Below are 27,447 nucleotides of genomic sequence, written 5' to 3'. Positions count from 1 at the left end.
TTAGCTGTAAACCAACAGCAAAATGAGTTGATCAGTACAAAAATGAGGCACAGGGACAAAATAATAATAACTACTCACCCCTTTGTTTCGAGCAGAAGGTTAACAGAAAGAACACAGTTGTAGATTGGTCATCAGGCAGTACAATTTATAGGAGATAGAGAATATTGAATATTGCTGTGCTTGTTATAGTATATGATGTTATTCTTATTGGAGTTACATCCTGGACACTGCCTGATGTTGTGGTAAGAAATATTAACTCTTTGTTCATGTTCAGTTTTGATATACTGTACTACATCTCATACTACATTGGTAAGAGTACAAAGGCCAGGTTTTATTTAACCTTTATTTTATCAGGGAGTCATGCTGAGACCAAGGTCTCTTTCACAGCCAAGCCCTGAATTACAGAAATGACAGAAAATACACACATCAAAATGTAAATAGAAAATTCAAGCAGAAAGAAAAACACAGTCATAAAAAACAAACACATTCATCAGTAATAAGGTCCTCAACCAGCTTTCTGAATTGCCCTAGAGGCACCAAAACATCAAATGTATTTTTGAACATTGTTTATCAAACAAGGTGCAAGAAAACTAAAAGCTAATTTACGAAACTCAGTAGAGACCAAAGGAATTTCCAGAGTTCCTTTAGACCGGGTGTGGTAACTCAAGACTAAAGTTGAATAATGATAGGTACAGTGGGAGTATTTGTAAAGGGGCTTTAATACATTAAAACATAGCAATGTATCAACCTACGTGACTTCAAAGAGGGCCAACCATCTTTCTGGTAGAGAATGCAGTGATGAGTGCTTCAACTGTCACCCATAATAAAGCGCAGTGCGCCATTATAAACTTTATCTAACAGCTTTAATTAAGTCGCAGCTACGTTCATATAGATGATGGTGCCATAGTCTGGGACTGATAGGAACGTCGACTGAATAATCTGCATTCTACTATTTAGCGAGAGGCATGACCTATTTATATAGAAGAAGCCCATTTTTATTCTTAGCTTCTTTACTAACTCATCAATATTGTCACGTCCTGACCAGTAAAAGGGTCATTTGTCATTGTGGTATGCTCAGAGCGTGGCAAGGGGTGTTGTTTCTGTGTGTTTTGGGGTTTGTTTGTCTCCAGGGGATATGTTCTAGTTTTCTTTTTCTATGTTCATTGTCTATGTGTGGCCAAGTATGGCTTCCAATCACAGGCAGGTGTCTTGCGTTGTCTCTGATTGGAAGCCATACTTAGGCAGCCTGTTTTTCCTGTGTTTTTGTGGGTGGTTGTTTTCTGTATAGCCGTGTGCCTTACGGAACTGTTTGGTCGTGTGTTTATTTTGTTTGAGTGTTCACTCTAAATAAAGTAAGAAGATGAGCACTATACCCGCTGCGCCTTGGTCTGTCCCTTACGACGCCTGTGACAAATATGCCTTTTAAAAGACAGATTTTCTTGATCAGTATGGACACCATCAAAGTACAATGCATTCGGAAAGTATTCAGACCCTTTGACTTTTTCAACATTTTGTTACGTTACAGCCTTATTGTAGAATGTATTTTAAAAAAATTTAATCATTCTACAGACGTGTACACCATACAGACAATACACCATAATAACAAAGCGAAAACTGTTTTTATTTTTTGTTTTAGCAAATGTATTACAAATAAAAAACAGAAATACCTTATTTACATAAGTATTCAGACCCTTCACTATGAGACTCGATATTGCGCTCAGGTGCATCCTGTTTCCATTGATCATCGTAAAGCTGTTTCTACAACTTGATTGGAGAATCAGGCTTTTATGGTAGACTGGCAAGACAGAAGCCACTCCTCAGTAAAATGCACATGACAGCCCGCTTGGAGTTTGCCAAAGACTCTCAGACCATGAGAAACAAGATTCTTGTTCTATGTACTCAGAATATTGAAAAATGTGCTTTCTCCGTAAAGCTACTTTAAAATCTGACACAGCGGTTGCATAAAGGAGTTCTGTATCTATAACGTTTATGATGAGTATTTTTGTAAATTCACCGGAAGTTTTTGGTGGGAATACATTTTCTGAACATCATGCGCCAATGTAAAATGTTGTTTTTGGATATAAATATGAACTTTATCGAACAAAACATACATGTATTGTGTAACATAATGTCCTAGGAGTGTCATCTGATGAAGATCATCAAAGGTTAGTGCTTCATTTAGCTGTGTTTTGGGTTTTATTGACATATATGTTTGCTTGGAAAATGGCTGTGTGATTATTTTTGCTTTCGCTTTAAAGCCTTTTTGAAATCGGACAATGTGGTTACATCAAGGAGAAGTGTATCTTTAAAATGGTGTAAAATAGTCATCATATGTTTGAGAAATTGAAATTATTAGATTTTTGCTGTTTTGAATTTCGCGCCATGCTATCTTGTCAAGCAATCCCGTTAACCTCTTACATCTAGATGTTCCGCTAGCGGAACACCGCTCCAATATCCAATGATAGGGCGTGGCGCGAATTACAAACTCCTCAAAAATCCCAAAACTTCCATTTTTGAAACATATGACTATTTTACACCATTTTAAAGACAAGACTCTCCTTTATCTAACCACATTGTCCAATTTCAAAAAGGCTTTACAACGAAAGCAAAACATTATATTATGTTAGGAGAGTACCCTGCCAGAAATAATCACACAGCCATTTTTCAAGCTAGCATATAATGTCACAAAAACCAAAACCACAGCCAAATGCAGCACTAACCTTTGATGATCTTCATCAGATGACACTCCTAGGACATTATGTTATACAATACATGCATGTTTTGTTCAATCAAGTTCATATTTATATCAAAAAACAGCTTTTTACATTAGCATGTGACGTTCAGAACTAGCATACCCACCGAAACTTCCGGTGAATTTACTAAATTACTCACGATAAACGTTCACAAAAAACATAACAATTATTTTAACAATTAAAGATACAGAACTCCTTTATGCAATCGCTATGTCAGATTTTAAAATAGCTTTTTGGTGAAAGCACATTTTGCAATATTCTGAGTAGATAGCCCGGCCATCACGGCTAGCTATTTTGACACCCACCAAGTTTGGCACTCACCAAACTCAGATTTACTATAAGAAACATTGGATTACCTTTGCTGTTCTCCGTCAGAATACACTCCCAGGACTTCTACTTTACACTCAATGTTGTTTTGGTTCCAAATAATCCATAGTTATATCCAAATAGCGGCGTTTTGTTTTTGCGTTCAAGACACTATCCGAAGGGTGACGCGCCGGCGCGTATCGTGACAAAAATTTTCTAAATATTCCATTACCGTACTTCGAAGCATGTCAAAAGCTGTTTAAAATCAATTTTTATGCAATTTTTCTCGTAAAATAGCGATAATATTCCGACCGGGAGACGTTGTTTTCGTTCAAAGACTGAAAATGTAAAATGGACTCTTCATGTGCACGCGCGGGCCCATGTCATTGTTCTCAGATCGACCACTATCCAAATGCGCTACTGTTTTTCGCCCAGGGACTGCAGAGCCATCATTCCCCGTTCTGGCGCCTTCTGAGAGCCTATGGGAGCCTTAGAAAATGTCACGTTACAGCAGAGATCCTTTGTTTTTGATAAAGAGGCTATAAAAGGCCAAGAAATGGTCAGAGAGGGCACTTCCTGTATAGAATCTTCTCAGGTTTTGGCCTGCCATATGAGTTCTGTTATACTCACAGACACCATTCAAACAGTTTTAGAAACTTTAGGGTATTTTCTATCCAAATCAAACAATTATATGCATATTCTAGTTTCTGGGCAGGAGTAATAACCAGATTAAATCGGGTACGTTTTTAATCCGGCCATGAAAATACTGCCCCCTATCCTAAACAGGTTAACGGGGTCCTATCTCGAAAAGATCCCAAACAGGTTAAAATACATTTTTATGGTATTTTTTACGTAAAATTGTGATAATATTCCAACCGGACAATAGCGTATTCATTCAAGGAGAAAAAGAAAAAACTGCGTGCTTGCAGGAACGCGCACATCCAATCCCTTTGTTGCCAGGCAGACCACTCAGTAACTGAGCTCCTATACTCTGCCCAGTGACAGGAGACGGCTCAATCCACTTTCTGAAGGCTTTAGACAGCCAATGGAAGCCTTAGGAAGTGCAACGTCACCCCACAGACACTGGAGCTTCGATAGAGAATCAAAAGAAGAACTACAATTCTCAGACTTTTCACTTCCTGCTTGTTTTTTTCTCAGGTTTTTGCCTGCCATATGAGTTATGTTATACTCACAGATATCATACAAACAGTTTTAGAAACTTCAGAGTGTTTTCTATCCAAATCTACTAATAATATGCATATGTTCTCGTTTCTGGGCCAGAGTAGTAACCTGTTTAAATTGGGTACGTTTTTCATCCGGCCGTGAAAATACTGCCCCCTAGCCCAGACAGATTTTAAACATTCATATATAGCATCAATAGCATCCGCCATGGCAATATATAAATGTGTATTTTGGTTTGTGGACACATCTATAACCAGGAGCTCAAATTTCTTTGGAACAGAAATATTTAAAGATTGGGATGACATAAAATTAGATTTTACATGTATGGTCACTCCTCCCTCTTTATGTAATCTGTCACATCTAATCACATTATAATCATTTGGGGTGGTCCTGGTCTGGAAGAGCTGTGCTTTGATGGGCCGGGTCTGATTGTGCAGTGCTGTGATGGGCCGGGTCTAGTAGAGCTGTGCTGTGATGTGCCGGGTCTGATTGTGCAGTGCTGTGATGGGCCGGGTCTAGTAGAGCTGTGCCGGGTCTGGTTGTGTTGTGCTGAGGTGGGCCTGGTCTGGTAACATGGGATGGAGATTGTGGGGAGAATTGACTGTAGTGCATATAAAGCACACAACAGCTACCGGTGGTTCCATGATGACTGAAAACACAACTGTGGGACGACGAGTGATGACTTTCTGGGCAAGGGCGGTCTATTTAAAATTAATTCATTCTTCTCTCGCTTCTTGCCCTGCAAGTGTCAACTCATCATACGTCATGATACGTCATCAGAAGTGTCCACTTAATTTGAGGGCTGAGGGGTGAGGGTGTGTTTATTTCGTGTTTGGAATGCACCCAAGGGCTTTCAAACAATGCTTAGAGAATGCATCCATCTTCTTCTCCATGGTGGTCTCTTTGAAAAATGCACTCTGCTCTAGAATGATGTGCATGTGCCTCTTGATGACAGCACTTATTTAAATAATTCATCTATAGATAAATGCACTTTTTAAACAATGCACTTTTATAATACAAATAAAGATATTAAATATGTTTTTTAATTAAACACAGTACATTTTCAGAATGCTCCCACCTCCCTTCCAAGTTCTCTTTTGCTTGTTTGTTAGTTTATCTGAATGCTTGTTTCCCTATCAAGGCCTGAACTATCCACCAGAAATTCCTCAGAAATACTTCCTCTTTCTCCCTCTGTTGGTTTTGTGTTTGTTTATCTTTGTCCTAATTGTTATTGTTGTCTTTGTTGGGTTTATAGTCCCCAATCCCATTCCTTCCTTGTCTTGTCTGATGATTCAGCAGATTAGCCTTGCCAGAACCAAATAGATCAATCTCTCAAAATCACTCAAAATCAAACTATTTTCACAAAAGAAAAGTATACTGTGAATCCTCTAGATGAGTAGAAAACAGCAATGCACAAAAATAACTAAACTGTTTACTTAATAAAATAATTTAACAAAATAAATATATGGAGGAGCTCATCTTAAAGCTGCTTATATGTAACTTTTCAGGTTGACCCAACCAAATTCACAAAGACATGTAAGTTATATATCTGTCATTCTCATTGAAAGCAAGTCTAAGAAGCTGCAGATCAGTTCTATTTGCGCCATTTCTATGCTTCCTGTTCTTAAATGTAGTTTTTGCATCTTTTACTTTCGGTTTTGTACACCAGCTTCAAACAGCTGAAAATACAATATTTTTGGTTATAAAAAATATATTTCACAGCGGTTTAGATGGTACAATGATTCTCTACACAATACATTGCTTTTTTTGTCACATAAACTGAAATTAGGCAAACTATTAGATTTTTTGCAATCAGGAAATGGTGGAGCTATTTCTGCATATTGCACCTTTAACTGATGCTGCTCATGGTATTGGTTGCTTGGAGATATAGGTTGAAAGCTGCAGAACAATAGTTGCAGATATACAGTATTGCACATACAATTATGGGTACTGATACATCACATTACAGAACTTAAACAAACAACAGAAGTTACTGTATCTGAACGGCTTTTCTATGTGCATTACCAACATAAGAGATAGCAGGCCAAGTAATAGAGGAAGGGAGGATGTTGGGAGAGAAAGAAGGGGTATCAACAAACTGTAGGCTACTTACAATGATGAAGTCCTGGTGAAAGCATCAAATATCTGAAGAAAATAAATGGGTCTAATTTATTACCATACTATTTATGGTATATATCATTACTTTTACATGTACTCTACATTAATTGTATTATATGCAGTTCCTTGAAAATAAGTAGGCCTACCAGATTGCTTTCAGAGGGTTCTTATCTGAAGTTCTCATCTTAAAACAAGGTCAATGACATCAACCTTGCGATCTGACAGCTTTTGTGGAGGTGAAATGGTCCATGAAAGCTTTATGTCTCAAGAGGGGGCGAGTCGGTGAACAAGACAGCAACTATGTGCCAGTTCAATTCATAACACTGTCTGACAAAGCTTGATGTGATTGACTGATAAGGGCTCAAGCTAACCTTTCCTGGTGTTGTTTTTTGTCTTTCAATCTCAATAGCCTCAGTAGATAGATGCCCATCAACCCCATCAACAGAATCCTCTTATCTGATCCTAGATGAGCAAAAGCAGCTCCCCAGTGTCATCATGCTGAATCCTAGTGTGTGTGTGTGTGTGTGTGTGTGTGTGTGTGTGTGTGTGTGTGCGTTTTGTGTCAATCCCAGTGGGAGATGGGTTTGAATAATGTGCCAGTCAAAATGATGGCTTTGGACAGACCAGATCAAACAAGTTTACCCTAGTCCACAGCCTTATATTTGGTATCTGAGGGTGACATAAAAGGTGGGGGTGAGGGTTAGGGGGAGGTAGTACCTTCTTGGAGACCAGGATGGAGCTGAGGCTGAGGTAGAGGGTGAGGGTTAGGGGGAGGTAGTACCTTCTTGGAGACCAGGATGGAGCTGAGGCTGAGGTAGAGGGTGAGGGTTAGGGAGAGGTAGCACCTTCTTGGAGACCAGGATGGAGCTGAGGCTGAGGTAGAGGGTGAGGGTTAGGGGGAGGTAGTACCTTCTTGGAGACCAGGATGGAGCTGAGGCTGAGGTAGAGGGTGAGGGTTAGGGGAGGTAGTACCTTCTTGGAGACCAGGATGGAGCTGAGGCTGAGGTAGAGGGTGAGGGTTAGGGGGAGGTAGTACCTTCTTGGAGACCAGGATGGAGCTGAGGCTGAGGTAGAGGGTGAGGGTTTGGGGAGGTAGTACCTTCTTGGAGACCAGGATGGAGCTGAGGCTGAGGTAGAGGGTGAGGGTTAGGGGGAGGTAGTACCTTCTTGGAGACCAGGATGGAGCTGAGGCTGAGGTAGAGGGTGAGGGTTAGGGGGAGGTAGTACCTTCTTGGAGACCAGGATGGAGCTGAGGCTGAGGTAGAGGGTGAGGGTTAGGGGGAGGTAGTACCTTCTTGATGGCCAGGTTGGGGGTCCTGTGTGAGGACACAATCGTGTTAACTATTTCATGTCATTTTCCCTAAAATCTTCAGCTGTCTTCTTCCAGTGCACACATCCAGTCTGAAGTCTTTCCTGGGTTATGTTCCAAAGGGTGCCCTATTTCCTATATAGTTCACTAGTTCACTACTTCACCTTTCCAACACTATGACCAGGAATACAACTTTCCCGAGTTGGATCCTCTATTTGGTCCACCACCCAGGACAATGGATCTGATCCCAGGAGGCGACCCAAAACAACGGCGCCGCAGAAGGGGCAGACGGAGCGGTCTTCTGGTCAGGCGCCGTAGACGGGCACATCGCCCACCGCTCCCGAGTATACTTCTAGCCAATGTCCAGTCTCTTGACAACAAAGTAGATGAAATCCGAGCAGGGGTTGCCTTCCAGAGAGACATCAGAGATTGCAACATTCTCTGTTTCACGGAAACATGGCTCACTCGGGATACGTTATCAGAGTCGGTACAGCCACCTGGTTTCTTCACGCATCGCGCCGACAGAAACAAACATCTCTCTGGTAAGAAGAAGGGTGTATGCCTTATGATTAATGAGTCGTGGTGTGATCATAACAACATACAGGAACTCAAGTCCTTTAATTCACCTGACATAGAATTCCTTACAATCAAATGCCGACCACATTATCTACCAAGAGAATTCTCTTTGGTTATAATCACAGTCGTGTATATCCCCCCCTAAGCAGACACCTCGATGGCCCTGAAAGAACTTCATTGGACTCTATGTAAACTGGAAACCACATATCCTGAGGCTGCATTTATTGTAGCTGGGGATTTTAACAAAGCTAATCTGAAAACAAGGCTCCCTAAATGTTATCAGCACATCGAATTCGCGACCGGGGCTGGCAAAAGTCTGGACCATTGTTACTCACACACATACAAAGCCCTCCCTCGCCCTCCTTTCGGCAAATCTGACCACGACTCCATTTTGTTGCTCCCAGCCTATAGACCGAAACGCCCGTGCTCAGGTCTGTTCAACGCTGGTCCGACCAATCTGATTCCACGCTTCGAGATTGCTTCGATCACGTGGACTGGGATATGTTCCGGACAGTGTCAAACAACAACATTGATGTATACGCTGATTTAGTGAGCGAGTTTATTAGCAAGTGCATCGGTGATGTTGTACCCACGGTGACCATTAACACCTTCCCCAACCAGAAACCGTGGATTGATGGCAGCATTCACGTAAAACTGAAAGCACAAAGCATTGCTTTTAATCAGGGCAAGGCGACCGGAAACATGACCAAATACAAACAGTGTAGCTATTCCCTCCGCAAGGCAATCAAACAAGCTAAGCATCAGTATAGAGACAAAGTAGAGTCGCAATTCAACGGCTCAGACACGAGAGGTATGTGGCAGGGTCTACAGACAATCACGGACTACAAAAAGAAAACCAGCCCCGTCGCGGACACCAATGTCTTGCTCCCAGACAAACTAAACTAATTCTTTGCTCGCATTGAGGACAATACAGTGCCACCGACACGGCCCGCTACCAAAACCTGTGGGCTCTCCTTCACTGCAGCCAACGTGAGTAAAACATTTAAACGTGTTAACCCTCGCAAGGCTGCCGGCCCAGACGTCATCCCTAGCCGCGTCCTCAGAGCATGCGCAGACCAGCTGTCTGGTGTGTTTACGGACATATTCAATCAATCCCTATCCCAGTCTGCTGTTCCCACATGCTTCAAGAGGGCCACCATTGTTCCTATTCCCAAGAAAGCTAAGGTAACTGAGCTAAACGACTATCGTCCCGTAGCACTCACTTCTGTCATCATGAAGTGCTTTGTTCCTATTCCCAAGAAAGCTAAGGTAACTGAGCTAAACGACTATCGCCCCGTAGCACTCACTTCTGTCATCATGAAGTGCTTTGAGAGACTAGTCAAGGATCATATCACCTCCACCCTACCTGACACCCTAGACCCACTCCAATTTGCTTACTGCCCCAATAGGTCCACAGACGACGCAATCGCAATCACACTGCACACTGCCCTAACCCATCTGGACAAGAGGAATACCTATGTAAGAATGCTGTTCATCGACTCCAGCTTAACATTTAACACCATTGTACCCTCCAAACTCATCATTAAGCTCGAGACTCTGGGTCTCGACCCCGCCCTGTGCAACTGGGTCCTGGACTTTCTGACGGGACGCCCCCAGGTGGTGGGGGTAGGAAACAACATCTCCACTCCGCTGATCCTCAACACTGGGGCCCCACAAGGGTGCGTTCTCAGCCCTCTCCTGTACTCCCTGTTCATCCATGACTATGTGGCCATGCACGCCTCCAACTCAATCATCAAGTTTGCAGACGACACTACAATTGATTACCAATAATGACGAGACGGCCTACAGGGAGGAGGTGAGGGCCCTCGGAGTGTGGTGTCAGGAAAATAACCTCACACTCAACGTCAACAAAACAAAGGAGATGATCGTGGACTTCAGGAAACAGCAGAGGGAGAACCCCCCTATCCACATCGACGGGACAGTAGTGGAGAAGGTGGAAAGTTTTAAGTTCCTCGGCGTACACATCACGGACAAACTGAAATGGTCCACCCACACAGACAGTGTGGTGAAGAAGGCGCAACAGCGCCTCTTCAACCTCAGGAGGCTGAATAAATTTGGCTTGTCACCAAAAACACTCACAAACTTTTACAGATGCACAATCGAGAGCATCCTGTCGAGCTGTCACCGCCTTGTACGGAAACTGCTCCGTCCACAACCGTAAGGCTCTCCAGAGGGTAGTGAGGTCCGCACAACGCATCACTGGGGGCAAACTACCTGCCCTCCAGGACACCTACACCACCCGGTGTCTCAGGAAGGCCAAAAAGATCATCAAGGACAACAACCACCCGAGCCACTCGGGAGCCACTCTGTTCACCCCGCTATCAAGGTCAGTACAGGTGCATCAAAGCTGGGACCGAGAGACTGAAAAACAGCTTCTATCTCAAGGCCATCAGACTGTTAAATAGCCATCACTAACATTGAGTGGCTGCTGCCAACATACTGACTCAAATCTCTAGCCACTTTAATAATTACAAATTGGATGTAATAAATGTATCACTAGTCACTTTAAACAATGCCACTTTATATAATGTTTACATACCCTACATTACTCATCTCATATGTATATACTGTACTCTATACCATCTACTGCATCTTGCCTATGCCGTTCGGCCATCGCTCATCCATATATTTATATGTACATATTCTTATTCATTCCTTTACACTTGTGTGTATAAGGTAGTTGTTGTGAAATTGTTAGATTAATTGTTAGATATTACTGCATGGTCGGAACTAGAAGCACAAGCATTTTGCTACACTCGCATTAACATCTGCTAACCATGTGTATGTGACCAATAACATTTGATTTGATTTGATTTGACCAAAAGGGGAATAGGGTGCCACTTGAGATGCAGTCTCAGTGTCTCTGAATTTTTCATGAGCCTCTTCTTACCATGTGATGAGTAGGGAAGACATTCCCTTAGTCTTCACACTGGAAAGGCTATTATAAGTGGGAAGTCGGAGAAATAGTGCTGATAATAAACAAACAAAGCCAGCTAACAAAGTAGTTAAGGATCTAAAAGGCAGGCAGGGAATCTACGGTAGATGCAAAACGTCTTCCCTCCAGGGCAAAAGAGAAGCAACTCAAAGCTGGCAAATGAAGGCTATTGATCAATTTGAGGGGAAATCGTGATTTTCAGCATTTAGGGCTGAGGCAAATACAAATTGTCAAACACTGCTACGCTGAATAGTAGTGCAAGAATCTAACAAACAGTGCCACACGTATCTTTTAGTGCACTCGCATGTGCAAACCATCTAAAAACATTTGTGTTTTCTTTAGGCTGTAGAATAATATTTAAACTTCTCTGAACATCTGTCTACTATAACTACTATATGACACCAGCCCACAGCCTCCCATCCCAACAACCCTGTTAGGTCTGTCCTGTGGGCAGGGTTGGGGGTCTGATGCCATTAGTGGGGTTTACTGACGAGTTGGACAGCTTGAATGAGACAGAACCACAGAGCAGCAGAGCCAAGCTTTAATCAGTGGCCTGCCAGGAAGGGTCTCTTCCTCACAGCTCACCTGTTTACACCGACCATGCAGGTGTCAGCTCCACGTTAATTATAAAACCCTCTCGACCTCTCACTCGGCGAGGCTGTCCCTCAGCCCTCAGTCTGACAACAACACCACCATGGGGGGAGTGGTGGGAGCGGAGAAAAAAGTGAAGGAGAGGGAGAAAGTGAGAGAACATACAGTCAGTGTAGAAAAGTATGTGAACCCCCTGCACAGTTTTAAAGTGCTGTTGTGTTAGAATCTTAAATACTCCACACTTACAAAGTGAAGAAATTCTAGAAAATTATGGCTTCCATAATGATTGTGTAACTGGAGAGATCGCCACAAAGTTTTTCCAAAGCCAATATACAGAAAAGACAATCATATGTAGTATAACGAAAATGTAATTAGGGAGGCTGGTCTGAACGCTTGTTTAACTTCATCAAGTAAGCATAACATAATTCACTTTTGTTTCCTATTCTACAGGCATAGTGTGAATTAACTCAAAGGTATCAAAATCAGCATAGCGTCTTGTTTCTCCTCCTGTTCTATTCTACTGAGCCATTTACTTTATGTTCATATTCTTCTACTTTATTATTTATTATTGTTGTTGTTGCATTGTCGAGAAGGAACCTGAAAGTAAGCATTGTATACACAGTTGAAGTCGGAAGTTTACATACACTTAGGTTGCAGTCATTAAAACTTGTTTTTCAACCACTCCACAAATTTCTTGTTAACAAACTATAGTTTTGGCAAATTGGTTAGGACATCTACTTTGTGCATGACACAAGTCATTTTTCCAACAATTATTTACAGACAGATTATTTCACTTATAATTCACTGTATCACAATTCCAGTGGGTCAGAAGTTTACATACTCTAAGTTGACTGTGCCTTAAACAAAATTCCAGAAAATGATGTCATGGCTTTAGAAGCTTTTGATAGGCTAGCTTCTGATAGGCTAACTGATAGGCATATTTGTAAACAACAGCTGGTGCACGAAATCTAAGGAAGTCTCTCGATTTTGCTCGCCTGAAGTAGAGTATATTGTGATAAACTGCAGGCCACACTACTTGCCTAGACAGTTTTCAGCTATACTTTTCGTGGCTGTTTATTTACCACCACAGACAGACGCTGGCACTAAGACGGCACTCAGTCAGCTGTATAAGGAAATAAGCAAACAGGAAACCACTCACCCAGAGGCGGCGCTCCTAGTGGCCGGAGACTTTAATGCAGGGAAACTTAAATCAGTACTAACAAATTTCCATCAACATGTTAAATGTGCAATCAGAGGGAAAACAATTCTAGATCACCTGTACTCCACACACAGAGACGCGTACAAAGCTCTCCCTCGCCCCCATTTGGTAAATCCGATCACAACTCTATCCTACTGATTCCTGCTTACAAGCAAAAATTAAAGCAGGAAGCACCAGTGACTCGGTCTATAAAAAAGTGGTCAGATGAAGCAGATGCTAAACTATAGGACTGTTTTGCTATCACAGACTGGAACATGTTCCGACATTGAGGAGTACAACACATCAGTCACAGGCTTTATCAATAAGTGCATCGAGGACGTTTTCCCCACAGTGACTGTACACACATACCCCAAACAGAAGCCATGGATTACAGGCAACATACGCACTGAGCTAAAGGGTAGAGCTGCCGATTTCAAGGTGCGGGACCCTAACCCGGAAACTTACAAGACATCCTGTTATGCCCTGCGACGAACCATCAAACAGGCAAAGCGTCAATAAAGGGCTAAGATTGAATCATACTTCACCAGCTCCGAAGCTCGTCTTATGTGGCAGGGCTTGCAAACTATTACAGACTACAAAGGGAAGCACAGCCACAAGCTGCCCAGTGACACGAGCCTACCAGACGAGCTAAATCACTTCTATGCTCGCTCTGAGGCAAGCAACACTGAGGCATGCATGAGAGCATCAGCTGTTCCGGACGACTGTGTGATCACACTCTCCGTATCCGACATGAGTAAGACCTTTAAACTGGTCAACATACACAAGGCTGTGGGGCCAGACGGATTACCAGGACGTGTGCTCCGGGCATGTTCTGACCAACTGGCAGGTGTCTTCACTGACATTTTCAACATGTCCCTGATTGAGTCTGTAATACCAACATGTTTCAAGCAGACCACCATAGTACCTGTGCCCAAGAACACAAAGGCAACCTGCCTAAATGACTACCGACCTGTAGCACTCACATCCGTAGCCATGAAGTGCTTTCAAAGGTTGTTAATGGCTCACATCAACACCATTATCCCAGAAACCCTACACCCACTCCAATTTGCATACCGCCCAAACAGATCCACAGATGATGCAATCTCTATTGCACTCCACACTGCCCTTTCCCACCTGGACAAAAGGAACACTTATGTGAGAATGCTATTCATTGACTATCTCTCAGCGTTCAACACCATAGTACCCTCAAAGCTCATCACTAAGCTAAGGATCCTGGGACTAAACACCTCCCTCTGCAACTGGATCCTGGACTTCCTGGTGGGCCGCCCCCAGGTGGTGAGGGTAGGTAGCAACACATCTGCCACGCTGATCCTCAACACTGGAGCTCCCCAGGGGTGCGTGCTCAGTCCCCTCCTGTACTCCCTGTTCACCCACGACTGCATGACCAGGCACGACTCCAACACCATCATTAAGTTTGCAGACGACACAACAGTGGTAGGCCTGATCACTGACAACGACGAGACAGCCTATAGGGAGGAGGTCAGAGACCTGGCCGGGTGGTGCCAGAATAACATCCTATCCGTCAACATAACCAAGACTAAGGAGATGATTGTGGACTACAGGAAAAGGAGGACCGAGCATGCCCCCATTCTCATCGACGGGGCTGTAGTGGAGCAGGTTGTTGAGCTTCAAGTTCCTTGGTGTCCACAACAACAACAAACTAGAATGGTCCAAACACACCAAGACAGTTGTGAAGAGGGCACGACAAAGCCTATTCCCCTTCAGGAAACTAAAAAGATTTGGCATGGGTCCTGAGATCCTCAAAAGGTTCTACAGCTGCAACATCAAGAGCATCCTGACTGGTTGCCTCACTGCCTGGTACAGCAATTGCTCGGCCTCTGACCTCAAGGCACTACAGAGGGTAGTGCATATGGCCCAGTACATCACTGGGGCTAAGCTGCCTGCCATCCAGGACCTCTACACCAGGCGGTGTCAGAGGAAGGCCCTAAAAATTGTCAAAGACCCCATCCACCCAAGTCATAGACTGTTCTTTCTACAAAAAGCGGTACCGGAGTGCCAAGTCTTGGACAAAAAGACTTCTCAACAGTTTTTACCCCCAAGTCATAAGACTCCTGAACAGGCAATCAAATGGCTACCCGGACTATTTGCATTGTGTGCCCCCACAACCCCTCTTTTTACGCTGCTGCTACTCTCTGTTTATCATATATGCATAGTCACTTTAACCTGTTGGGGCTAGGGGGCAGTATTTTCACGGCTGGATAAAAAAACGTATCCGATTTAATCTGGTTACTAATCCTACCCAGTAACTAGAATATGCATATACTTATTATATATGGATAGAAAACACCCTAAAGTTTCTAAAACTGTTTGAATGGTGTCTGTGAGTATAACAGAACTAATTTGGCAGGCAAAACCCTGAGACATTTTCTGACAGGAAGTGGATACCTGATGTGTTGAATTACCTTTAAGCCTATGCCATTGAAACACACAGGGGTTGATTAATGTTTTGGCACTTCCTATTGCTTCCACTAGATGTCACCAGCCTTTACAAAGTGTTTTGAGTCTTTTACTGTGAGATCTGACCGAACAAGAGCCATGGAACGGTGATGGCCGATTAGACTCTGGCGCGCGAGTTCATGTTGGGTACCCTCGTTCCAATACGTTATAAAAGAAAATGCATTCGTCCACCTTGAATATTATTCATGTTCTGGTTAAAAAAGGCCCTAATGATTTATGCTATACAACGTTTGAACGAACGTAAATATATTTTTTCCCCTCGTTCATGAAGTGAAGTCCGGCGGGCTTAGATCATGTGCTAACAAGACGGAGATTTTTGGACATAAATGATTAGCTTTTTTGAACAAAACTACATTCGTTATGGACCTGTGATACCTGGAAGTGACATCTGATGAAGAGAATCAAAGGTAATGGATTATTTACATAGTATTTTCGATTTTAGATCTCCCCAACATGGCGGCTAGTCTGTATCGCAATGCGTATTTTTCTGGGCGCAGTGCTCAGATTATTGCAAAGTGTGATTTCCCAGTAAGGTTATTTTTAAATCTGGCAAGTTGATTGCGTTCAAGAGATGTAAATCTATAATTCTTTAAATGACAATATAATATTTTACCAATGTTTTCTAATTTTAATTATTTAATTTGTGGTGCTGACTTGACTGCCGGTTATTGGAGGGAAACGATTTCCTCAACATCAATGCCATAGTAAAACGCTGTTTTTGGATATAAATATGAACTTGATAGAACTAAAAATGCATGCATTGTCTAACATAATGTCCTAGGAGTGTCATCTGATGGAGATTGTAAAAGGTTAGTGCATCATTTTAGCTGGTTTTATGGTTTTGGTGACCCTGTCTTTGAATTGACAAAACATTACACACAGCTATTGTCAATGTACTCTCCTAACATAATCTAACTTTATGCTTTCGCCGTAAAACCTTTTTGAAATCGGACAACGTGGTTAGATTAAGGAGATGTTTATCTTTCAAAGGGTGTAAGATAGTTGTATGTTTGAAAAATTTGAATTTTGACATTTATTTGGTTTCAAATTTGCCGCTCTTGAAATGCACCTGCTGTTGATGGAGTGCACCACGGGGGGGACGCTAGCGTCCCACCTAGCCCATAGAGGTTAACTATACATTCATGTACATACTACCTCAATTGGGCCGACCAACCAGTGCTCCCGCACATTGGCTAACCGGGATATCTGCATTGTGTCCCGCCACCCACCACCCGCCAACCCCTCTTTTACGCTACTGCTACTCTCTGTTCATCATAAATGCATAGTCACTTTAACCATATCTACATGTACGTACTACCTCAATCAGCCTGACTAACCGGTGTCTGTATGTAGCTACTTTTATAGCCTCGCTACTGTATATAGCCTGTTTTTTTTACTGTTGTTTTATTCTTTACTTACCTATTGCTCACCTAATATATTTTTTGCCCTATTGGTTAGAGCCTGTAAGTAAGCATTTCACTGTAAGGTCTACACCTGTTGTATTCGGCGCACGTGACAAATCAACTTTGACTTGATTTGATTAATTGACATCATTTGTGTCAATTGGAGGTGTACCTGTGGATGTATTTCAAGGCCTACCTTCAAACTCAGTGCCTCTTTACTTGACATCATGGGAAAATCAAAAGAAATTAGCCAAGACCTCAGAAAAGAAATTGTAGACCTCCACAAGTCTGGTTCATCCTTGGGAGCAATTTTCAAACACCTGAAGGTACCACGTTCATCTGTACAAACAATAGTACACAAGTATAAACACCATGGGACCATGCAGCCGTCATACCGCTCAGGAAGGAGACGCGTTCTGTCTCCTAGACATGAACGTACTTTGGTGCGAAAAGTGCAAATCAATCCCAGAACAACAGCAAAGGACCTTGTGAAGATGCTGGAGGAAACAGGTACAAAAGTATCTATAGCCACAGTAAAATGAGTCCTATATTGACATAACCTGAAAGGCCGCTCAGCAAGGAAGAAGCCACTGCTCCAAAACTGTCATAAAAAAGCCAGACTTCGGTTTGCAACTGCACATGGGGACAAAGATCCTACTTTTTGGAGAAATGTCCTCTGGTCTGATGAAACAAAAACAGAACTGTTTGGGAATAATGACCATTGTTATGTTTGGAGGAAAAAGGGGGAGGCTTGCACGCCGAAGAACACCGTCCCAACCGTGAAGCACAGGGGTACTACCAAAAACTAATTGAGTGTATGTAAACTTCTGACCCACTGGGAATGTGATGAAAGATATTAAAGCTGAAATAAATCATTCTCTCTACTATTATTCTGACATTTCACATTCTTAAAATAAAGTGGTGATCCTAACTGACCTAAAACAGGGAATCTTTACTTGGATTAAATGTCAATAATTGTGAAAAACTGAGTTTTACTGTATTTGGCTAAGGTGTATGTAAACTTCCGACTTCAACTGTACCATGTGTATCCCATACATACGACTAATGAAACTTGAAATGTTCCTATTAGCCATGTGTGGAATGTCATTCACCTATTTATCTTATAGCTGATAAGCACTGCATAATATTGCACGTTCCTCACGCTTGCTGTCCAACCTATGGGCTCACTTTTGCAATTATTGCCTTCCCCTAAACCAACCAATGGGTGTAAATCTTGGGATGTATTTATTTGTCAATTTACCCTCATTCTCTCACTTGCTGTTTTTCAGCAACAGTTTTTGACAACCATCCATCTCCCCAATACCACCAGCTACAGTATAATAACCTTAAGGCACATCATTGGAACTCCTTGATGCTGGCTGACCCGCATAGGGCTACCTGCCATCACATCATCTGGTGCAGAGGATCTTCCCTCGGAGACGAGGCCATTCCCCAAACTATTTAATAAAATGTCATGTTGCATTCTGTCTTTGTTGTTCATTCAGTTAAGCCTGTACTCAATTGAAATAAGCTGCACTGCTGCTAGAACACATACTGGTGGTAAATAAGCTCTAATTATAGACACAGACCCCTAGTGTTATGATGGACATCACTGTGGGGTCCCATCTCTGTCCTACCCCCTCCTCGTGACTACCTTTCTCTAATTACCCCACTGTGGGGACATCTATCACTCATCCCCTCTAAACCTCCACTCCTAATAATAGAGTGGGCATCTCTCTCTCCTTCCCTCTCTCTCTCCCACGCTCCCCACTCTCGCTATCTCCCTCTCCCCCCACCCTCTCCTCTCTCCCTTTCTCTCTCTCTCCCCCCTCTCCCTCTCTCCTTCCCTCTCTCTCCCCCTCTTCCTCTCTCTCTCCCCTGTTGTTCAGTTATAGGAGCTCCACTGCTATTTCTACCAGTGGCTTCACTCAGGCCCCTGCTGGTTTCAGCCAGTGAGAGGTAGGAGGCTGTCACAGCCAATGAGCAAATGAGTCTGTGTCCCGCCAAGGAGGAGGACGGGAGTGATTATGGGATATCGCCATGGGAACGGCGTGGGGGAAAATAGTCTCCATTTCTTCCTGCTGGCAGCTCTGACACCCCCCCCCCCATGCCTTACTAACACACTCGACTGTTGGAATGCTGTCTTATCAACACACACACAGGAACACGCACGTAAGTACTAACACACACTTTTACATATCCACACAAACTTATGCACATACAAAAACACACACTTTCTCTCTCTCAAACTCCTCTCTTTCTAATTTGTAAACACAAATACCGTTTTTGGGTAATGCATAGACAGTAGTTCCTCTCTTAGAATGCTGAGCACACCGTGACAGAGGAGGCAGCCACACTTCTGGTATCTTCTTCCTGGCCGTCTCCATCACTCTACAACTGAAAAATAATCCAAACGTAGCATTAGCATCAGATGTTTTTCTGTATTTGTTTTTGCAACATTTGTAGCAATATCTGTACTATTTCCATATAGTTAATTCTAGGATATTTGGATTTAAAGATAAAAAAGGTCCTTTAATTTTTCTAACCAAAAATTACAGAAGACTGGGTATGAACCTCCCTTAGGGAAAAAGAAAAGGTGGAATATATAATGAATCAATTAAAATCTAAAATGATTTTCTAAATTCTCAAAGGCTTCCCAAAACACACTTCAGAGGACTTCAGAGACGAAACTGCTTTCATCTTCAAACTGACATCCTTATTTAGTCTACAGTCAGACGAGCAAAGACTAAGGTCAGCTCGCTGCTGATTAATGAGGAAGCTTGATTTATGGTTTAATTCTTTCATTTTCTCTACCAGCTACAGAAGACGAGAAAAATCATTTCATTGTTTAATTCCCACTAAACATCTCCCAATCTCTGCTTTCAAATTCTCTCTCTCTCTCTCTCTCTCTCTCTCTCTCTCTCTCTCTCTCTCTGCAATTACCATGTTGTGTGATTTCCTTCAGAAACATAACCATCCAGAGCACACCTTGCGTTGTTGGGGTAAGCTGTCAATGATGATTTTAATCATTGTATTTCAAGATGGAGGACTGTATTAATACACTTAACTTCTTATGGCTGAAGTGGGCACACAGGGAAAGAAAAAAAATCCTAAGGAGTTGTTTTCTCTGTTGGGTTGATATCAATATTAAAGGAATACTACACTAAAAGGAATATTACAAAATGCATAATCAAGGCAAGTTTTTTGCTCTTTACTGAAAGTGCTCTATCTTGAAAACGTGACTCGTGACATGCACATTTTTGGGAGGGTTGAATTAACAGAGGACTAATGAACAAAATGCAAAAATATAGTTTTTGAGTGTATTATTCCTTTAACATATCCACTCCTGTTCTATCCTACTGGATGTTACCTTATTCAGCATCCTGTCAATTCTAACCCCTCTTTCCCAACTATATCTAGATTTTTTTCAGATGTGAAACGTACCAGCTCAATTTGTTTATTTGCATTGTTTATGTCACCTTTTGTAAACAGCATCTATCACAAAACAAACAAACAAAAACAAACATGGGGGAAAAAACCCAAAGGGGAAACCAAGAGTTCTTGAGTAGCTCTCCATAACATATGTGATAGTGGAGTAGTGGCCTGAGGGAACACACTAAATGTATTGTGTAAAGTGTTATGAAATGTAATGTCATGTAATATTTTAAACTGTATATAACTGTGATGGGGGGGGGGGGGGTATATAGTATCCCAGGAGAGAGAGGGAAGAAGGATGCCTCCACTTTCCTCATTAGTCACCTAAGAACATATATCGCTATGTACAGTGTGAACATTACCGGCGCAACGGGATATGATTTGCATACATTCATTTTATAAAGTCTCAACGCAGACACACACAGCAGAAGATATTTTATATATATATAATGCTCTATGATTTTAAACTCTTTAGTGTGAATTTGGCTTTAATTTATGTTGATGGTGATCACCAGGAAATCATTAGTCAACCACAAACAAAAGGGAAATATTCACCAAACCAAGGAACGTGGAAATAGAAATACTTGAAATGACCTCTACTCATTTTCTCCATACAACATGACCTCTACTCCTTTTCTCCATTCAACATCACCATTCCGCCCATTCACATTCACAGCCCTTAAATAAGGACCAATAACATAATAAAATCAACTTTCGTTTGACTGTTGAAGAGGAGTGATGAATGAATGGGGCTCCTGTACCTCGGCTGAACAATGTGGCCAGCTCTTAGCATAACAAAGCCATTTCCCAGCCTGCCCTGCACTTCCACTCCTCTATCTGTTCACAGTGTCAAAACACTGGCGGTTCACTTTCCCTTCTTTTTCTCCGCCCTCAAACACAATGAGAGCCCCATTCTGATGCACTGACAGCTCGAGAGGCAGAGGGGGGCATCCGACCTCTCTTCCACTCAGGAGCAGAGGAGTAGCTAGTCCCCTTTTTTGTGTATCAATCGGCTGGCTAATTAGCCGTGTGTTTACGGGCCACTCGATTCCGTCAAGGACGGCAAGCAATGAAATTACATTCTGCTTGAGCAATTATGAGAGATGCGTCGGGACTTTGTAGAATACAAAAAAAAGAAGGATAGTTAAAGGACATACAGCTAAAAAGCGAGAGAGATAGCAAGAAAAAGCGAGAGAGTCAGGGTGAGTACCATGCACATATTATACAACCGCAATCTAAACAGAACAAGAGCCTGGTCCCCTCATGTGTAAAAGAGGTGTGTTAAATATCAGTGCTCTGTGTCCCCTCACCAACCTAGACAAAAAAAAACATTCACCCCAACCAATATTGATCCAAAGGAACCTGAGAGATCAACTTCACTTTTCAATCATTAAAGCATCCAACAATGAAGACTTTCCTTGTTTATGCAGTAAATTATTTTGCAGTAACAAGAACGATAAAAGCAAGCCTCTGATAATTCAATTAAATGTGATAAGCTGTCTTATCCATCATAGGGTTTTCATCTTATTTGATTAAGGTTATTAGCAACAGCATTAATTACAAATAATTCAGGGATAAAATAAAATAATAGGTTGTTATACTAGAGAGAGAATTCCTTTCTAATCTATGAACCTTTGTAGCCAATTTCCATTTATAAGGGATTTACATAGGGGACACCTGAGGCACTAAATGATTTACTATGGCTACGTGCCAAATGGCACCATATTCCCTACATAGTGCACTACCTTTGACCAGAGCCCTACTGGAGAACAGGGTGCCATTTGGGACGCAACCCATAACAACAGAAACCCACGAGGACACTACTTCCCTTTAATAACTCTTATTAAAATCTACTGTTGGCCCTGCAGTCATGATTCAATAATTCTGTCTGAAAATTAAATGTTCCTAAACAGTCTAGTGAGATGGAAATGAACATGTGGGGGCTTATAGCCTCTTCTCTAATCACACGGTAGTTAGTGAAGTCAGTTTTTGCTGAGGCATGTCTAAGCTACAGTACGTCAATGCTACTAACGAGGATATCAATGATAGGCCTCTAACATTCATTTACATACAGTTTCTTTGGTATTATGTTCAATGTGATGGAACTGGCTTACAGTATTCACACACCTTGACTTTTTACACATTTTGTTGTGTTACAGCCTGAAATTAAAATGGATTAAATTTATATTTTGTGTCACTGATCTACACACAATACCCCATAATGTCAAAGTCAAATTTTGTTTGTAGAATTTTTTTTCATTAATCTTGAGTCAATAACTATTCAACCCCTTTGGCAAGCCTAAATAAGTTCAGGAGTACAAAATGTGCTTAACAAATCGCATAATAAGTTGCATGGATTCCGTGTTCAATAATAGTGGTTAACATTATTTTTTTTATGATTACCCAATCTCTGTGCCCCACAAATACAATTATCTATAAGGTCCCTCAATTGAGTAATGAATTTCAAACACAGATTCTACCACAAAGACCAGGGAGTTTTTTCAATACCTCGCAAAGAAGATTGGTAGATGTGTGTAAAAAAAAACAAGCAGTCGCTGAATATCCCTTTGAGCATGGTGAGGATATTAGGCTTTGGATGGTGTATCAATACACCCAGTCACTACAAAGATACAGACGTCCTTCCTAACACAGTTGCCGGAGTGGAAGAAAACCACTCAGGGATTTCGCCATGAGGTCAATGGTGACTTTAAAACAGTTACATAGGTTAATGGTTGTGATGGGAGAAAACTGTGGATGGATCAACAACATTGTAGTTACTCAACAATACTAACCTAAACTGAGTACCACTCTATTTTCAAGCGTGGTGGTGGCTGCATCATGTAATGGGTTTGCTTGTCATCGGCAAGGACTAGGGAGTTGTTTTGGATAAACATAAACGGAATAGAGCTATAAGTAGTGGTGTAAAAAGTACCCAATTGTCATACTTGAGTAAAAGTAAAGATACCTTAATAGAAAATGACTCAAGGAAAAGTGAAAGTCACCCAGTAAAATACTACTGGAGTAAAAGTCTAAAGTATTTGGTTTTAAATCTACTTAAGTATCAAAATTAAATGTAATTGCAAAAATATAATTAAGTATCAAAAGTAAAAGTATGAATAATTAAAAATTCCTTTCATTAAGCAAACCAGACGGCACAATTTTATTTTATTTTAAATGTACGGATAGTCAGGGGCACACTCCAACACTCAGGCATAATTTACAAACAAAGCATTTATGTTTAGTGAGTCCGCCAGATCAGAGGCATTAGGGATGACTAGGGATGTTCTCTTGATAGGTGTGTGAATTGGACCATTTTCTGTCCCACTAAGCATTTAAAATGGAACGAGTACTTTTTGATGTCAGGGAAAATGTATGGAGTAAAAAGTTCATAAGTTTCTTTAGGAATGTAGTGAAGTAAAAGTAAAAGTTGTCAAAAATATAAATAGTAAATTACAGATACCCCCATAAACGACTTAAGTAGTACTTTAAAGTATTTTTACCTAAGAACTTTACACCACTGGCTATAAGCGCAATGTGTGGGGGCACCGGTTAGTTGAGGTAATATGTACATGTAGGTAGAGTTATTAAAGTGACTATGCATAGATAACAACATAGAGTAGCAGCGGCATAAAAGAGGGGGAGAGGCAATGCAAATAGTCTGGGTAGCCATTTGATTAGGTGTTCAGGAGTCTTATGGCTTGGGGGTAGAAACTGTTTAGAAGCCCCTTGGACCTAGACTTGGTGCTCCGGTACCGCTTGCCGTGCGGTAGCAGAGAGAACAGTCTATGACTAGGTTGGCTGGAGTCATTGACAATTTTTAGGGCCTTCCTCTGACACCGCCTGGTATAGAGGTCCTGGATGGCAGGGAGCTTGGCCCCAGTGATGTACTCTCTATAGTGCCTTGCGGTTGGAGGCCGAGCAGGTGCCATACCAGGGAGTGATGCAACCAGTCAGGATGCTCTCGATGGTGCAGCTGTAGAACCTTTAGAGGATCTGAGGACCCATGCCAAATCTTTTCAGTCCACTGAGGTTTTGTTGTGCCATCTTCACGACTGTCTTGGTGTGCTTGGACCATGTTAGTTTGTTGGTGATGTGGACACCAAGGCACTTGAAGCTCTCAACTGCTCCATTGCAGCCCCGTCGATAAGAATGGGGGCGTGCTCTGTCCTCTTTTTCCTGTAGTCCACAATCATCTCTTTTGTCTTGATCACGTTGAGGGAGAGGTTGTTGTCCTGGCACCACACTGCCAGGTCTCTGACCTCCTCCCTTTCGGCTGACTCGTTGTTGTCGGTGATCAGGCCTACCACTCTTGTGTCATCAGCAAACTTAATGATGCAGTCATGAGTGAACAGGGTGTACAGGAGGGGACTGACTGTACACCCTGTGTTTGAGGATCAGTGTGGCGGATGTGTTGCTACCTACCCTTACCACCTGGGGGCAGTCCGCCAGGAAGTCCAGGATCCAGCTGCAGAGGGAGGTGTTTAGTCCCAGGGTCCTTAGCTTAGTGATGAGCTTTGAGGGCACTATGGTGTTGAACGCTGAGCTGTAGTCAATGAATAGCATTCTCACATAGGTGTTCCTTTTGTCCAGGTGGGAAAGGGCAGTGTGGAGTGCAATAGATATTGCATCATCTGGGTATCTATTGGGGCGGTATGCAAATTGGAGTGGGTCTAGGGTTTCTAGGATAATGGTGTTGATGTTAGCCATGACCAGCCTTTCAAAGCACTTAATGGCTACAGACGTGAGTGCTACGGGTCGGTAGTCATTTAGACAGGTTACCTTAATGTTCTTGGGCACAGGCACTATGGTGGTCTGCTTAAAACATGTTGGTATTACAGAGGTTGAAAATGTCAGTGAAGACACTTGCCAGTTGGTCAGCGCGTGCTCACAGTACACGTCTTAGTAATCCGTCTGGCCCAGCGGCCTTGTGAATGTTGACCTGTTATAGGTCTTAGTCACATCGGCTGCGGAGAGCGTGATCACACAGTCTTCTGGAACAGCTGGTGCTCTTATGCATGTTTCAGTGCCATTTGCCTCAAAGCGAACATAGAAGTAGCTTAGCTCATCTGGTAGTCTCGTTTCAGTGGGCAGCTCTCGGCTGTGCTTCCCTTTGTGGTCTGTAATGGTTTGCAAGCCCTGCCACATCCGATGAGCGTCAGAGCCGGTATAGTACGATTCGATCTTAGTCCTGTATTGATGCTTTGCCTGTTTGATGGTTCGTCAATTTCTTATAAGCATCCGGGTTAGAGGAAAAAAAGGATTCTGCCAGTCCGTGGTGAGTAATCGCAGTCCTGATGTCCAGAAGTTATTTTCGGTCATAAGAGACAGTAGAGGCTGTAACACAACAAAATGTCAACGGGGACAGGGGCAGGGAGGAGATGTTTTTGCCAGCGCTGCAGATGGCTATATCGGGCTGCTAATACACGACTATTAAAGGCCCAGGGCACTACTTTTGCGAGACAACAAATATATATATATATATTTATTTATTTGTTATTATTTTTTTATTATTCAGATTTTTCAGGGGGTTCTGCAGAACCCTCAGAACCCTTACTTCCCATGGCTATGGTGTTGTATAACTACAAAATGCATTATGAAGACACTATCCTCCAAGTTATAAATTGAAAACGTATCAACATAAAATATGTTATGAAGCAAGTGTATCAACAGTAGTGATTTCTTCTTTATTGAGGATTCCAGTTTATGATTCCACCCTGAAAAAAAACACTAATATCTCTTTTGGTAACTAATGAAAGATCTAGGAGACATTAAGATATTAATTGAGATTTCGACAACAGGGCTGCAGCAGTGATGAGCATATTCAAATGGGGCTTAAATGAGATGCAAAGAAGAAAATAACATCTCAGTCAGAACATACACTAGGGTCAGACCCCACACTTCTGGAGTTAAGAATAAAGCACTTATCTCAAACCAGACAACCCATGGCTTATGTCATCTGCCCTTACATTCAGAGGCTCTAGCATATGATTGTTTGAGGAATGAAAGAGCCATTTTGGCATTGGCGGTGGCGGGGGTGAAAGAGAGCTTCTGTTCTGTACCATGGCCCCGTGTTGTCAAAGCCTCCGACGGTCACCAAGGTCAGGGGAATTATGATTAGACGAGCGCTCTGCCTGATGTTTGAAAGAACGATATGGCCTGGATGCTCATTGGAGAGGTGCCATGGTTCCATATTCCTGCCTGACCTCCGACCTCTGGATAAAGCGCTCCTTTTTTCTGCGATAATGAAACTGGATAGCTCTGAGGTGAGACATGAATGTTTTGTTAACAGGGGAATATCTGTGTTGTTTGCTTAGAGAGGTACATCTTGGCTAGATGGAGGTCTTGGTGTGTGAAAGCCTCACCTAGGCCAATCTCTTACAGCTTCTCGTGGCTTCATCAGACCGGGCCCAGGTGCCATAAATGGAATAGGCTATCAACAAAATCGATGCTGTCAAGAAGAAAGGAAATCAATGACAGAGGAAGCATCACCAAAAGTCTCAAATTCTCAATGGTGAGTGCAGCATTCAGAATTTTACCAAGGTATTTGCCTATGGTACCAAACCAGGGGACACACTGATTGAGGTCACATCCCTGCCTCGCTGGCCTGTAATGTGTTGTGTAGGATAAGTCCCTCACCCTCCCTGTGTGTGTGTGTGTGTGTGTGTGTGTGTGTGTGTGTGTGTGTGTGTGTGTGTGTGTGTGTGTGTGTGTGTGTGTGTGTGTGTGTGTGTGTGTGTAAGAACTCACTCACCCTCCCTGTGATGTGTGTGTGTATGGGAGAACTCACACCCTCCCCGTAATGTGTGTATATGATGCAAGTCACTCACCGTGGACAGGGGCACGGTGCCACTATTCAGGGACAGCAGATCACAGCAGGCCAGTAGGTCTCCCCATCGCTGAGACTGGGGATAGGACTAGGAATGGGATCTTCTATTCTAATCCTGCTCAGATATCTTGAAGTAATTGTAATAATAATAGAATAATAATATAATATATGTAATTTAACAGACTCTTTTATCCAAAGCGACTTACAGTTATTGGTTCATACCATATGAACTTCAATTCAAGATGCTAGGCTATGCAAATCTGAAACATCTCTCACACAAGTCCACACAATTGTG

Source organism: Salmo salar, chromosome ssa10 (assembly GCF_905237065.1).
Source record: "Salmo salar chromosome ssa10, Ssal_v3.1, whole genome shotgun sequence".
In the NCBI taxonomy this organism is placed as follows: domain Eukaryota; kingdom Metazoa; phylum Chordata; class Actinopteri; order Salmoniformes; family Salmonidae; genus Salmo; species Salmo salar.
The sequence above is the reverse complement of the archived record's forward strand: the minus strand, read 5'-3'. Positions refer to the sequence as shown.